Below are 12,797 nucleotides of genomic sequence, written 5' to 3' on the forward strand. Positions count from 1 at the left end.
TTCGATAGTAGAATTATCATGTATTGTAAACAGTATCGCTTCTCGATCGTTATTAATTATTATTTGGGTCACCGGCTTGAGTAGCGCTACTCTGAAATATATTATTGCCCATATTATTAAAAGAATCTGTTGAAACTAGTTCAAAGATCTTTTGCACGGTGCCTCTTGTGTTGCTGATTATATATACACCGGCTTGTCATGCAAGCCTTTGGAAAATCTGACCTAAGTCGAGAATTCCATTGGAGTACAAAATCGCTAACATCAATTCTTGCTATAATTCCTTCATGTTTCTAAAAACATGTCGATTTGTTATATGCAAGGCCACTACTATTCATATTTCGTCATTAAAAATGACGTTGGGCTTAGAAGCGTTTGTTAAGAGATTGCACAAGCAAATCTTCTTGAACATGTCCTGCAGGATTTTTATGTTTACTTGCCTGGTAGTGACTTCAGGACTTTTATAAAATTTTTTGTCTTTGCCAGTTGAGAATCTTAGTCGCCTTTTACGACAAGCGTCTCTCACTGTGGTTGTATTCTAAAGTCCCGCGACCACACGGGTGTGTCTAAGCTGGTTTTAGTTACATTTTAAATTATTAAAGATTTGTATGTTGGATGTTATATATCCATTATATGTTGCCAACACAAAACAGGTAATAAGTTCAAGGCTGAAATCGACAACAGGTGATAAGTTCAAGGCTGAAATCGACAATATGGAGTCAGCAAGAACATAAAATTTCAAATGAAAAAGGGTCATAATGAAGTTGTGTAAATATAAATCAGATCAAATTTATAGTTTTTTTTTTTTTGTAATTAAAAAAAAAAATTAGTGTATACCCTTTCATTTCTTGAACAAACATAAAAAATTATTATTTATATTATTTATATATATGTATATATATATATATATATATATATATATATATATATATATATATATATATATATATATTTTTTTTTTTTTTGTTTTTAGTTATTTTCTTGTTCCTACTCGACCAACGCAGTGGTCTTCCTGTCTAAAATTTGCATGGCTTTACGGGCCATGCGCTATACCGAGCAACGCAATCGTCGCTCAGTAGTACAATTTTACAATTTATAATTAAAACTAAATTTTATATCTTAATATATATTATTATAGTCTATAACGTTGCGCGCTCTGAGTAGCGCTGTCGGTTCACATGATCCTGTTGTAGGGCTGGGCGTGGCCGGTGCAGGTCCTTGCACAGGCTTTTTCTGCATTAAATTGGCCCAGCTTGGCGCGCTGGGCGTGGCCGGTGCTGGTCTTCGCACAGGCTTTTTTTTTTTATATTTATAGTTGATTATGTCCGTTGTTGCTGCGGCTCATTGTTGTTGTTGTCATTTGATTCGGGGGCCGAGCTTGGCGCGCTGGGCGTGGCCGGTGCTGGTCTTCGCACAGGCTTCTATATTTATAGATGATTGTTGCTGATGTTGCTGCTGCTGCTGTTGTTGTTGTTGTTGTTGTTGTTGTTATTCAGTTTCTGTTGTTGCTTTAGCAGTTGCTGCTGTTGTTGTTGCTGCTGCTGCTGCTGCTGTAGTTGTTGCTGCTGCTGCTGCTGTTGTTGTTGTTATTGTTATTCAGTTTCTGTTGTTGCTTTAGCAGTTGCTGCTGTAGTTGTTGCTGCTGCTGCTGCTGTAGTTGTTGTTGCTGCTGCTGCTGTTGTTGTTGTTATTGTTACTGTTGCTGTTGCTCTTGTTGCGCTATTGCGCTGCTGTTGCTGCTGTTGTTGTTGTCGATTAGATATATTGTGTTTGCAACTTATTTGAAAATCTTGCCCTGGTTGAATTTACGGCCATCATTGTCCACCGAGAACAGCCCAAAGGTATGCAGCCACATAACACTTATAGTTTTTAAAAACAGGCACTTGAGTGACACTTGTCACGGTCGCCATGTAATAAAATGAACCTCTATTATCTTTGAGTTCTGGACAGCGAATGCTCTCCGTATTTTATTCAAATAAAGTCTTAGCCTAAAGTACATAAAGTTTACATAAAGAATTCTGTCGCTTATAGCAGCGGCAGAATGGGAGTATATAACATGCTGTATGTGTGTGTATATATGTTTGTATGCATATGCAGAAGGCATATACATTTAGCGTTTAAGCTGCGGCGTGGACAAGAGCGTAACAATGCTTACGTTGCAGATCCCACGCTGCAGGCCAGTCTATACATAAGTGACCGATCATATTACGGCGCTTATGTATAGCTGTTATAATATAAGTAAAGCAACAAAGTGTTGCTATGTTGTGAGCATGATACTCTTACTTATATTTTGGGCATATGTCAACTTCATATATTGTATACACTACAATACTGTGAGCATATGCTTATATGACATACAACATACTACAATATATATATATATATATATATGTGTGTGTGTGTGTATATGGGTGTCTGTGTATGCGCGTGTGTGAGTGTGTGTTTGTGTGTATATGCGTTTGCCTTGTGTAAGCAGAAAGACGCGCAAAATGATTGAAATAGCTATTGCTCGAAAGGTTCAGGGGATCTCGTAGTCGAGTAGTGTCGATTAGAGCTTTCTGACTCTTAATCAGTTGAGAGTGACAATAAAATACATTGTTTAAATCTATTCAATGAAAAACAAGTAAGAAGGCTCCAGTCGAGACTGCTCGACTAGAAGATACCCTGAACCCTCCAAGCTGATATTCACACTTCTTTTATGCACACATACATACACATGCATCCACACGCACACATAAGCTTGCGCTCTGCTAACTGCGCAGTAAGCTGCGATATTATTATGAGAATTTATTTGTTGAATTATTTCTTTTGTAGACATACGATCTTTCAGAGCGTAATCATATGGTGAATATGTGTGTACATTCCCAAGCACAAGTCTTGAAATGCGTTCTTTTTTTTTTTAATTGGGGGAGAAGGGGCGTGGTATCCAATATCTGTAAATTACAAAATCTTTGTATCAAATAACTTTATATACAACCCAAATTTGAAGTCTCCAGGTCTAAAAGTGTTCAAATTAGGCTGAAAAAACAATGTCTATTTTTCGATTATTCTCGATAAAAAAGTTATCGGATGAGTTATCGAAAAAATATGATAAGCTTGTACTGCCGGATGGCCGGACAGACGGACAGGTCTATATCGACTCAGCTCGTTGTCCTGATCAAGAATATATATAGTTTATGGGGTCTGCGATGATTCCTTCTGCCTGTTACATACTTTTTCACAAAACCATTATACCCTGATTTCCCATTTTCAATGGGTTCAGGGTATAATAAATAAATATGTATATATGTACATATGTACATATGTACATATATTAGCGCTAAGATTTTTGAGACAATTTATACAGTGCTTATCATAATTATAGCCCACTTTTAATCCACTTAAACGAATCGGCTGAAAATTTTTCCCAAATGGCATATTTCCTCAAAATCTTCAAAAATGAGTAGTTCAATATTTCAATTATGAATGTCAACAAACTTTTTCACTTAAAATTAACGATTTAATAACAATTTCTGAAAAGAAGTAAAAACCAAAGAAAAACAGCACTATTTGTTGTATCAAAATTATAGCCCATATTCATATTTTGGTAAAAAAAAATCAGAATTCGTTGCGGATTGATGGAATAACTAATGTCAATACTTAGTCCGGCCTCCATTTTCCTTAGTTAATTCAAAAATTCTCGTCTTTATTGAAGCCACTAAATTTAATAAAAGATCATTTTCGAAACTTTGTCATTCATTTAGAATTTGCGTGTTAAGATATTCAACTGTCTCCAATTGGCGATTTTTGGCATACACACGTCTTGTTAGATTACTCCAGACATTTTCTATTGAGTTGAGATCTGAAAAACATGCTGACCAGTCAAGGACATCAACATAACGTCTGCTCACATGGATTCTGGTATTATCCTGTTGGAAAACCATTGGTTTCTCAAGTAATTCCCTTAAATATGGAATGAGACTACTATCCAGAGTCTAAATATATCCTTCACTGTTCATTCGGCTAGATACAAACTTATATTCCAAGGTACCAAATGAACAAAATGTACCCCAAATCATGACAAAGCCACTTCCAAAGTCTATCCTTGAAAAAACATAGGATTCTTTCCCAAATCATGCTAATAAGTATCAAACCCATCAGGACCATCCAGGTTAAACTTCTTCCCATCAGAAAATATGGCATTTTAGGGTAAAAGTTTATAAATATACTGTAAGCCAAAAGAAGATGATTCAAACGCGCGTATGTCAGATCGGTCGCGATTTTTGCGTTTATCGTGCGCAATTAGTAACGGTTTTCACCCAGTACGTTTTCTTGATCCTTATTCTTCGGGGTTATCCAAAAAATTTTTAATTACACTTTGATTTCTTTTTAAGTTTTTTAGTCCGAATAAAAACTGAACTAAATCTGTTCTACTCGTTAGGTTCTCCCCTTAAATGTCTAACAAATAATTGCAAGCGGCATCTCTTAAAAACTTAAAATTAAAATAATTAAAATAAAAACTCAATTACAATGTCTGTAAAGCCAAACGTCTGTTCCGCACTCAATAAACTAAAATTTGCGACAGTGGGCTAAATTTATGATCCACAAAAATGCAAGCAAAAATACTAGCACAGAGCAAAAGTTAACGGTTCTTTCTTGGTTTTCCATAAATTGAACAAAAAGTTTGATAAAATCTACTAAACATGCTTCAGTCTATATTGTGCTGTAAAATTTACTTTGTAAAACCTTAAAAATGTTGTTACAACGGTCTCAAAGTTTAAGTTGCTGGGTGGGCTATAATTATGATAAGTACTGTAGTTACCTTAGTAGTATCACTGACCAGTGGTAGTATTTTAGTTAGTATTCAGGACAATGAATTAAATAATTTGAACTTTAGTGTGCATATTTTAATATATATCAATATTTTGAACTGTATAAGTTAATGATCTTTTTATTTCATTTATATATTAAAACATATTGAAATTGAAATTTTGCACCCTACAAAATGTGATATTTTATTAGGTTGGTTCAGGGTAGTATCTCTGGTTAGTGGTAGTATCTAGTCAAGCACTCTTGACTAGAGTTTTCTTACTTTTTGTTTGATTGACTATCTTCATAAAGCTTTTAGACACGTGACAGACCCCACAAACTATATATTCTTGATCAGGGTGACGAGGTGAGTTGTCCGTCGCCACTTCGTATGTATGAGCATGTTGATCTCAGTTTGTATAGCATCTAGAAACTAACACTTTTGTTGGGTTTTGCCACTAACCACAAATGCTCACACATGTTTCCAGAGACTGCAAGTGTGTGTGTGCTTTCCCATCGCAATATCATATTGTTTATGTGCATCAACGCTTTCTTACCCTTCCCACGAATATCCATCGAAACGCTACATTTTGTTTGCATGAGCCTGACAAACGCTTTTATGATTTAGGTATTACCCTTCACTCGAAAGGAAAGAGCTGGGATCGTCGCGAACAAATTTCAATTTTTGTGCGCTGCTGAGTTTGGTGATTTGAGAGACCATAGTGAGAGAGAGAGAGAGTAAGACGAATAGCGGATAGCTGTGCACCATATAAGAATGGGATCATTTCGTTTGAGCGCTTGCAGCGCACTGACTTTGTCGTGCAATATTTTCACTGCCCGAACCTCCAGCGACTGAGCCGAGCAATTACGAAGTATAGTGGTCCGCCAACCTAACAGTTTCTAGCACTGTTGTTAATTTTTGTTGAGCAAAAAAAGCTGTTTTTAGTGGAAAGATACTTAAAAAAAAGCAAAAATTTTGTGAAAAAATCTGATGTTTTTATACCCTGAACCCATTTTCAATAGGAAATCAGGGTATAATGGTTTTGTTAAATGTATGTAACAGGCAAAAGGAGGCGTGGCAGACCCCATAAAGTATATATATTCTTGATCAGGGCGACGAGCTGAGTCGATTTAGCTCTGTCCGTCTGTCCGTATGTTTGAATGCGTCGATCTCAGAAGATATAAGAGCTAGAGACTTTTTTCCTAGATCCGTGTATAGCACGCGCATATGGAGTTTTACTTTAAATATCGATCGATTGCCCCGTTATTTTGTTATCAATTAAAAACATCGAAAATCCGTTTTAAAATTATATTTCCTTTATCTTTAAAGCTAGAGTCTTCAAATTTTATATGTATGCTTATATGCAATTTATCCAATTTCGGTTTTTGTTAAAATTTATCACCCACTTCTAATTCACCCCTGTACCCTCACATTTGTAAAAGGCGTATTTCAAATACTAGGGACTTTTGCTTTGGCAAATACATGCATATTCATGTTATAATCATAATCTGAAAGTTTCATGAAGAAAGTACATCCACAAGAAAAATTTTTGAACAATTAAGTTCCCTTAGTAAGCCACCCCTGCAGCCCATGCGTGTTTAGGCGTGGGTGCTTGTGTGCGTGTATGTGTGTGTGTGTATGCATGTGTATGTTTGTGTGTCTTTGTGTGCGTGTGTATGATGTGTGTATATGTGTGTGTCTGTGCTTGTGTGTGTGCATGCGTGTGTGTGTGTGTGTATTTTTTTTTTTTTTTTTTATATTCATTTATTGACAAAATTATATAACAAATTACAAGTTGCGTGGTGGCTAGGATAGCGCGCGGTGCTTGCGGGACGGCCGTAAAGCATTGCTTCGCAAGCACTATGCGCTACCTTAGCCTGGGACAGCTCGTCTTCTCGATCGCTCGACTCTGCGGAGCTCCATCATCACCGTGGCCGCGAAGGTGCTTGTTAGTTCCCAAGCTTCCTCCGATTCCAGCATGGCGTTGACTAAGTTGTCCGCTCTGATGGAGCGGCCCACTGCCTCTTCCAGACGACGCCTCTCCTCCAGGAACCGTCCACATTCGAAAAGAATGTGGTTGGCGTCTTTCACATGCCCTCGCTCGCACCAGGGGCACTCGTCAGATTCCTCGTGGCCAAAGCGCTTCAAATAGCTCCGAAAGCATCCATGACCCGAGAGGATCTGCGTAAGGTAGAAGTTAACCTCGCCATGTTTGCGGTTAACCCATGGTTCAAGCTCCGGGATGAGCTTGTGCGTCCACCGCCCTTTAGCTGAGCTATTCCACCTTCTTTGCCATCGTGCGATGCTGTTCGCCCTGACAGCGTTGGGTCGCGTAGGCCCGTGCGAATTCCGCTCCACGGCTTCGGCGACCAAATACTCCAGTGGCACCATACCGGCTATGACGAGCGCCGCGTCATCGGAGATAGTCCTGAAAGCGCAGCTGACTCTGATTGCGCTCAGCCTGTAGATCGCGCAAATTCCTCGGCTGTAGCTCGGCGTTGCCATCGCTCTTGCCCATATTGGCGCAGCATAGAGGATGACAGACCTAATGACGCTCATTAGGAGGAGACGTCGTTGCTGTTTAGGTCCCCGCGTGTTAAGCATGATTCTCGAGAGAGCTCTACAAGAGTCAGCTGCCTTTTTATGCACATATTCTAAGTGCTCGCGGAAAGTTAATCTTGTGTCTATCATGACACCAAGATATCTTATCGCCCTCTTTGACGCAATGGTGACGCTGCCGATCTTTATATTGGCAGTTTCCACTCTTTTGCGACTGCTGACTAGTACAACTTCGGTCTTGTGTGCCGCAAGCTCGAGCCTAGCTCCTGTCAACCAGCTTCGTATGCGATTGATACTTTCGCTGCACATATCCTCTATATCTTTGAGTTCCTTTCCTATGGCTACGACAGCTACATCATCAGTAAAGCCAATGGTGTGCGCGCCTGCTGGTAGTTCCAAGCGCAGTACGCCGTCGTACATGATGTTCCATAGGAGAGGCCTCAGCACTGAGCCTTGGGGTACTCCAGCTGACACTGTATGAGTTTGGGGACCCTCACTCGTGTTGTATACCAGTGTTCTTCCACTGAAGTAGCTCTTTATTATCTCTCTTAGATATTTAGGGATATTATATTGTGACAGCGCATTCAGTATGAGTTTGGGGACCCTCACTCGTGTTGTATACCAGTGTTCTTCCACTGAAGTAGCTCTTTATTATCTCTCTTAGATATTTAGGGATATTATATTGTGACAGCGCATTCAGTATCATATCCCAACTAGCTGTGTTGAAGGCATTCCTTACATCCATTGTGTGTGTGTGTGTGTGTGTGTGTGTGTGTGTGTGTCTTGCGTAAGCAGAAAGACGCGAAAAATGATTGAAACAGCTATTGCTCGAAGGGTTCAGGGGATCTCGTAGTCGGGCAGTCTCGACTAGAGCTTTCTTACTTGTTTGCTTTGATTTGATTGATATTTAAATATATTTGGAGCGGCTTATAATCATGGCATAATGTCTTCAACCACCGCAAGCCGTATCTGTGAAATTTTATAATATATATGTTTTACCTGATGCTTGAAATTGAGTTAAGCATCACAGTATTGATCTGACGAAAAATGTTACCCACTTGGGCATTGGCAAAGAAAGCAATGCAAAAGTGGCCAACTTCTTAAATTTCTTATATCCTATCAAACCCTTAGAACACGCTTCTCAACTCAAAACTTTGTGGCGTCTTGAGTAGTTTCCTACTGAATTGGGTGGATGTTCTTATATTGGGGTTCAATACTATCAATGTTCTCCAAAAATATATATGCATGAAAAGGAATCAACATTTTTCACTATTGTTGTCGGCAACCTTAAACAGATAAATTCTTGTACTACACGCTATCATATTATTACCGCTTAGTTTGTTCATTAAAAATAGAATTACTGAACTATTTGGTTTTAATTTAACTACAATGAAGAAAACTTCATTTTTCATACGAATTATCCATACAAAATACGAAAATTTCTTCAATAAATAAAAAAGTGGAAATAAAGCAAATTATTCTTTTAAAAATCCAGAATTCCCGCTGCCGCTGTTTTGGAATTTTTCCCGCAATCGGCTTTTCAAAAAGACCGAGCCGACCAAATACGAAGTTGTCCGGTCTCTTCAGCACATTTTTTCGGTGTTGAAAAAGTTTGTTCTACATGTCTAGTCTATTTGTTCTCTGGTTAGTGTTAGTGGTTACTGGCTCTGCACAGCACCACTAACCACCACCACTGACCAGAGAACACATAGACTAGACATGTAGAACAAATTTTTCTACAGCAGAAAATGTTAAGTTGGTCGACCACTTTACTTCGTATTTGCTCGGCTCGGTCGCTGGAGGTTCGAGCAGTGAAAATATTGGACGACAAAAACAGTGCGCTGTGAGCGCTCAGACGAAATGGTCGTGATTATGTATGAAGCACACTTATGTGCCATTTGTCCTACTATCTCTCTCTCTCTCAGTTCCTCTCTCTCGCTCTCTATGGTCGCTGATATCATCACTCTCAGCGGCGCACAAAAATTGAAATTTTTGTTCGCGACGATCCCAGCTTTTTCCTTTTGAACGAAGGGTATACCTAAATCATAAAAGCGTTTGTAAGGCTCATGCAAACAAAATGTAGCGTTTAGATGTATATTCGTGGGAAGGGTATGAAAGCGTTGATACGCATAAAGAATATGATTTCGCGACGGGCAAGCACACACACACTTGCAGTCTCTGGAAACATGTGTGAGCATTTGTGGCCTGTGTGCGTAACTCTTGCTGCCTGAGCAAATTGTAATGCCCAAAATTTACCGTTGATTGGCCTTTGAGGGAGCACATACATACATTTGCATACACATGTGTATGCATGTATGAGATGGGATAATAATTGTCTGGCGATTCAGTAGTTTGTCAATTTTGTATTGTTTGAATTGTAGAGTGACTGTCAAATGAGCCTTTATGACTTAATCAGTAATTTTGGCAGTAAAGATCATTGTGCCACTGGTTGGTTGGTGTTACGGATATTTATAGTCCACTAGCCAATATATTGTAAAGCATTTAATAAACATATATGTAAGTGTACCCCGATAAAATTTTTTCGGTTGAAATTTGAATAAAATATTTAATTATAATTATATATATGTATATATACTAGCTGGCCCGGCAAACGATGCATTGCCCTCTATATTATTTCTAGGTAAAAAATTGTTGAAAGCTATGTTGTTCAGGCTGGGATACACTGATAAATTTATTAATCGGATTTTCATTCAAGCACCTTGGGGTGCAAGAACAAATAATGCGGATCGTTTGCCAACACGTGAGCATGCCACGTACAATTGACCATGAGAAAAACACGCATTTTCTAGATTGAGGCCACAAATAGTCAAAGATTGGCCCTGTGACTTGTTGATCGTCATGGCGAAGGCAAGACGAAGCGGGAATTGAATTCGTTTAAATTCAAAGGGCATATCTGTTGAGCTCATCGGAATCCTAGGAATAAGAACTTCCTCATCTTTAAATTTTCCTTTGAGTATCGACGCGTGAATCACATTGCTCATCAGTTTTCTTATCACCAAACGCGTTCCATTGCACAGTTTTGGTTGGTTTAAATTTCTAAGCAGGCAAATCTTGGAGAATTGCTCTTTTCATAGCTGTGTTCATTTCTTGACGCTGGTCAAGTTGTTCTTCCATATTGCCCATGAAGTATATTTGCAAGAATTTTTGCTGTGCATCTTCAATAGGTTGCAATGATCCAATGCGATGGCAAATCTGGCCTTGAATCTTTAAATTCAAAGCCATAGTTATAGTTATATTTACAAACACTTTTTACAGAAATCTAACAAACTACATTATTCAAAATTTTTTTTGGCAGTCATAGAAAATAAAATTTTTAACGTAAATTACCTTAAATATCCGTCTCCAATATTTTCCGCCCCAAATTATGTCATTTGGAAACAGGCATTGTATTTTTGAGTGTTCGCTAGAAAATGTCGTGATTCTAGTGTTTCGCCATAAAGCAGGGAACGCAATGGCTATGGTGACCGCTAATGGCAATGTCACTTTACCACTAAGGCAGCACAAACCGGGCGTTTCACCAGCAAACTTCAATGCGCCACAATGCTAGCAAACAACGTCCATTGGACCAATGCAAACTAAACGATTCAAGCTGTAATCAATGGTGCAATCATATCGAAACGCTGCTCGATTCAAATCAATCCTTGAACCATTTCTTATTGCCATTTCACGGGCTGCCTCTCTTTGAGAAGCACGAATTAAGGCCCTTCTTTGCTGGGTACTAACGCGGAGCCTTTCTCGGGCGATTTCTCGCTCTTCGTCAGATAATTGACTCGCGCTATTCCGTTGCCTAATTGCATTATGGGTCCGCCGGGAAAGATTAGATTTTCTAGGACGCGGCATTTTTATTAATAGTAATACTGCCCTCGCACAAAACCATATAAAACAATCGAGAAATATAAATATAAATAATTTACACAAATTTATGTTTGAGACAAACAAATACCTGAACTTTCGACATATTTAGCTTTTGTAAAAGTCCAAAAATACAATTTTTAATAATTAACTTTTTTTTTTTAATTTCGAATTTTGAATTTTGAATTTTTTATTTATTTTTGATTGTTAGGTTTTAATCTTTTGATTTTTTTTTAATTTTTGCAGATTTTTGATTTGAAATATTTATAAAGTTTAAAATCCGAAAATATAAAAAGCCAAAAATACACTTTTTAATAATTACCTTTTTTTTTTTTAATTTCGAATTTTTAATTTTTTATTTATTTTTTGAACAGTCAGGTTTTAATCTTTTGATTTTTTGCAGATTTTTGATTTGAAATATTTTTCCTTTTGATTTGAAATTTTTTTTTTTTTTTTTTTTTTTTTTTTTTTTTTTTTTTTTTTGAATAGTCAGGTCTGCTCGAGGTCAGGAGACCGTAGACTGACTGACTACATTTGTTTATTTACTTCTACACTATTGTCAAAACTGTCACTGTTACCAAGCCTACTGGGTATAAAAAAAATTTGAACATTTGGGGAAAAAACCGCGTTTTTCAAGTATTCGGCAAATTTCTTCAGTATTTTTAAGACCAACCAACCAGTGGCACAATGATCTTTACTGCCAAAATTACTGATTAAGTCATAAAGGCTCATTTGACAGTCACTCTACAATTCAAACAATACAAAATTGACAAACTACTGAATCGCCAGACAATTATTATCCCATCTCATACATGCATACACATGTGTATGCAAATGTATGTATGTGCTCCCTCAAAGGCCAATCAACGGTAAATTTTGGGCATTACAATTTGCTCAGGCAGCAAGAGTTACGCACACAGGCCACAAATGCTCACACATGTTTCCAGAGACTGCAAGTGTGTGTGTGCTTGCCCGTCGCGAAATCATATTCTTTATGCGTATCAACGCTTTCATACCCTTCCCACGAATATACATCTAAACGCTACATTTTGTTTGCATGAGCCTTACAAACGCTTTTATGATTTAGGTATACCCTTCGTTCAAAAGGAAAAAGCTGGGATCGTCGCGAACAAAAATTTCAATTTTTGTGCGCCGCTGAGAGTGATGATATCAGCGACCATAGAGAGCGAGAGAGAGGAACTGAGAGAGAGAGAGAGAGAGTAGGACAAATGGCACATAAGTGTGCTTCATACATAATCACGACCATTTCGTCTGAGCGCTCACAGCGCACTGTTTTTGTCGTCCAATATTTTCACTGCTCGAACCTCCAGCGACCGAGCCGAGCAAATACGAAGTAAAGTGGTCGACCAACTTAACATTTTCTGCTGTAGAAAAATTTGTTCTACATGTCTAGTCTATGTGTTCTCTGGTCAGTGCCACCACTAACCGTTAGTGACAGCACGTCCAGATCGATTTTATTTAGAAAAATCGATAATGGTATCGATTAAAAACCCTATCGAACAGAAATTATACAAGTATACATTTTGAATACTCAGAATTTTCAAGTTTTGCATAAAGA

The sequence above is a fragment of the Drosophila arizonae genome, chromosome 6 (assembly GCF_054131065.1).
Source record: "Drosophila arizonae isolate 15081-1271.41 chromosome 6, UAZ_ARI_1.0, whole genome shotgun sequence".
NCBI lineage: Eukaryota > Metazoa > Arthropoda > Insecta > Diptera > Drosophilidae > Drosophila > Drosophila arizonae.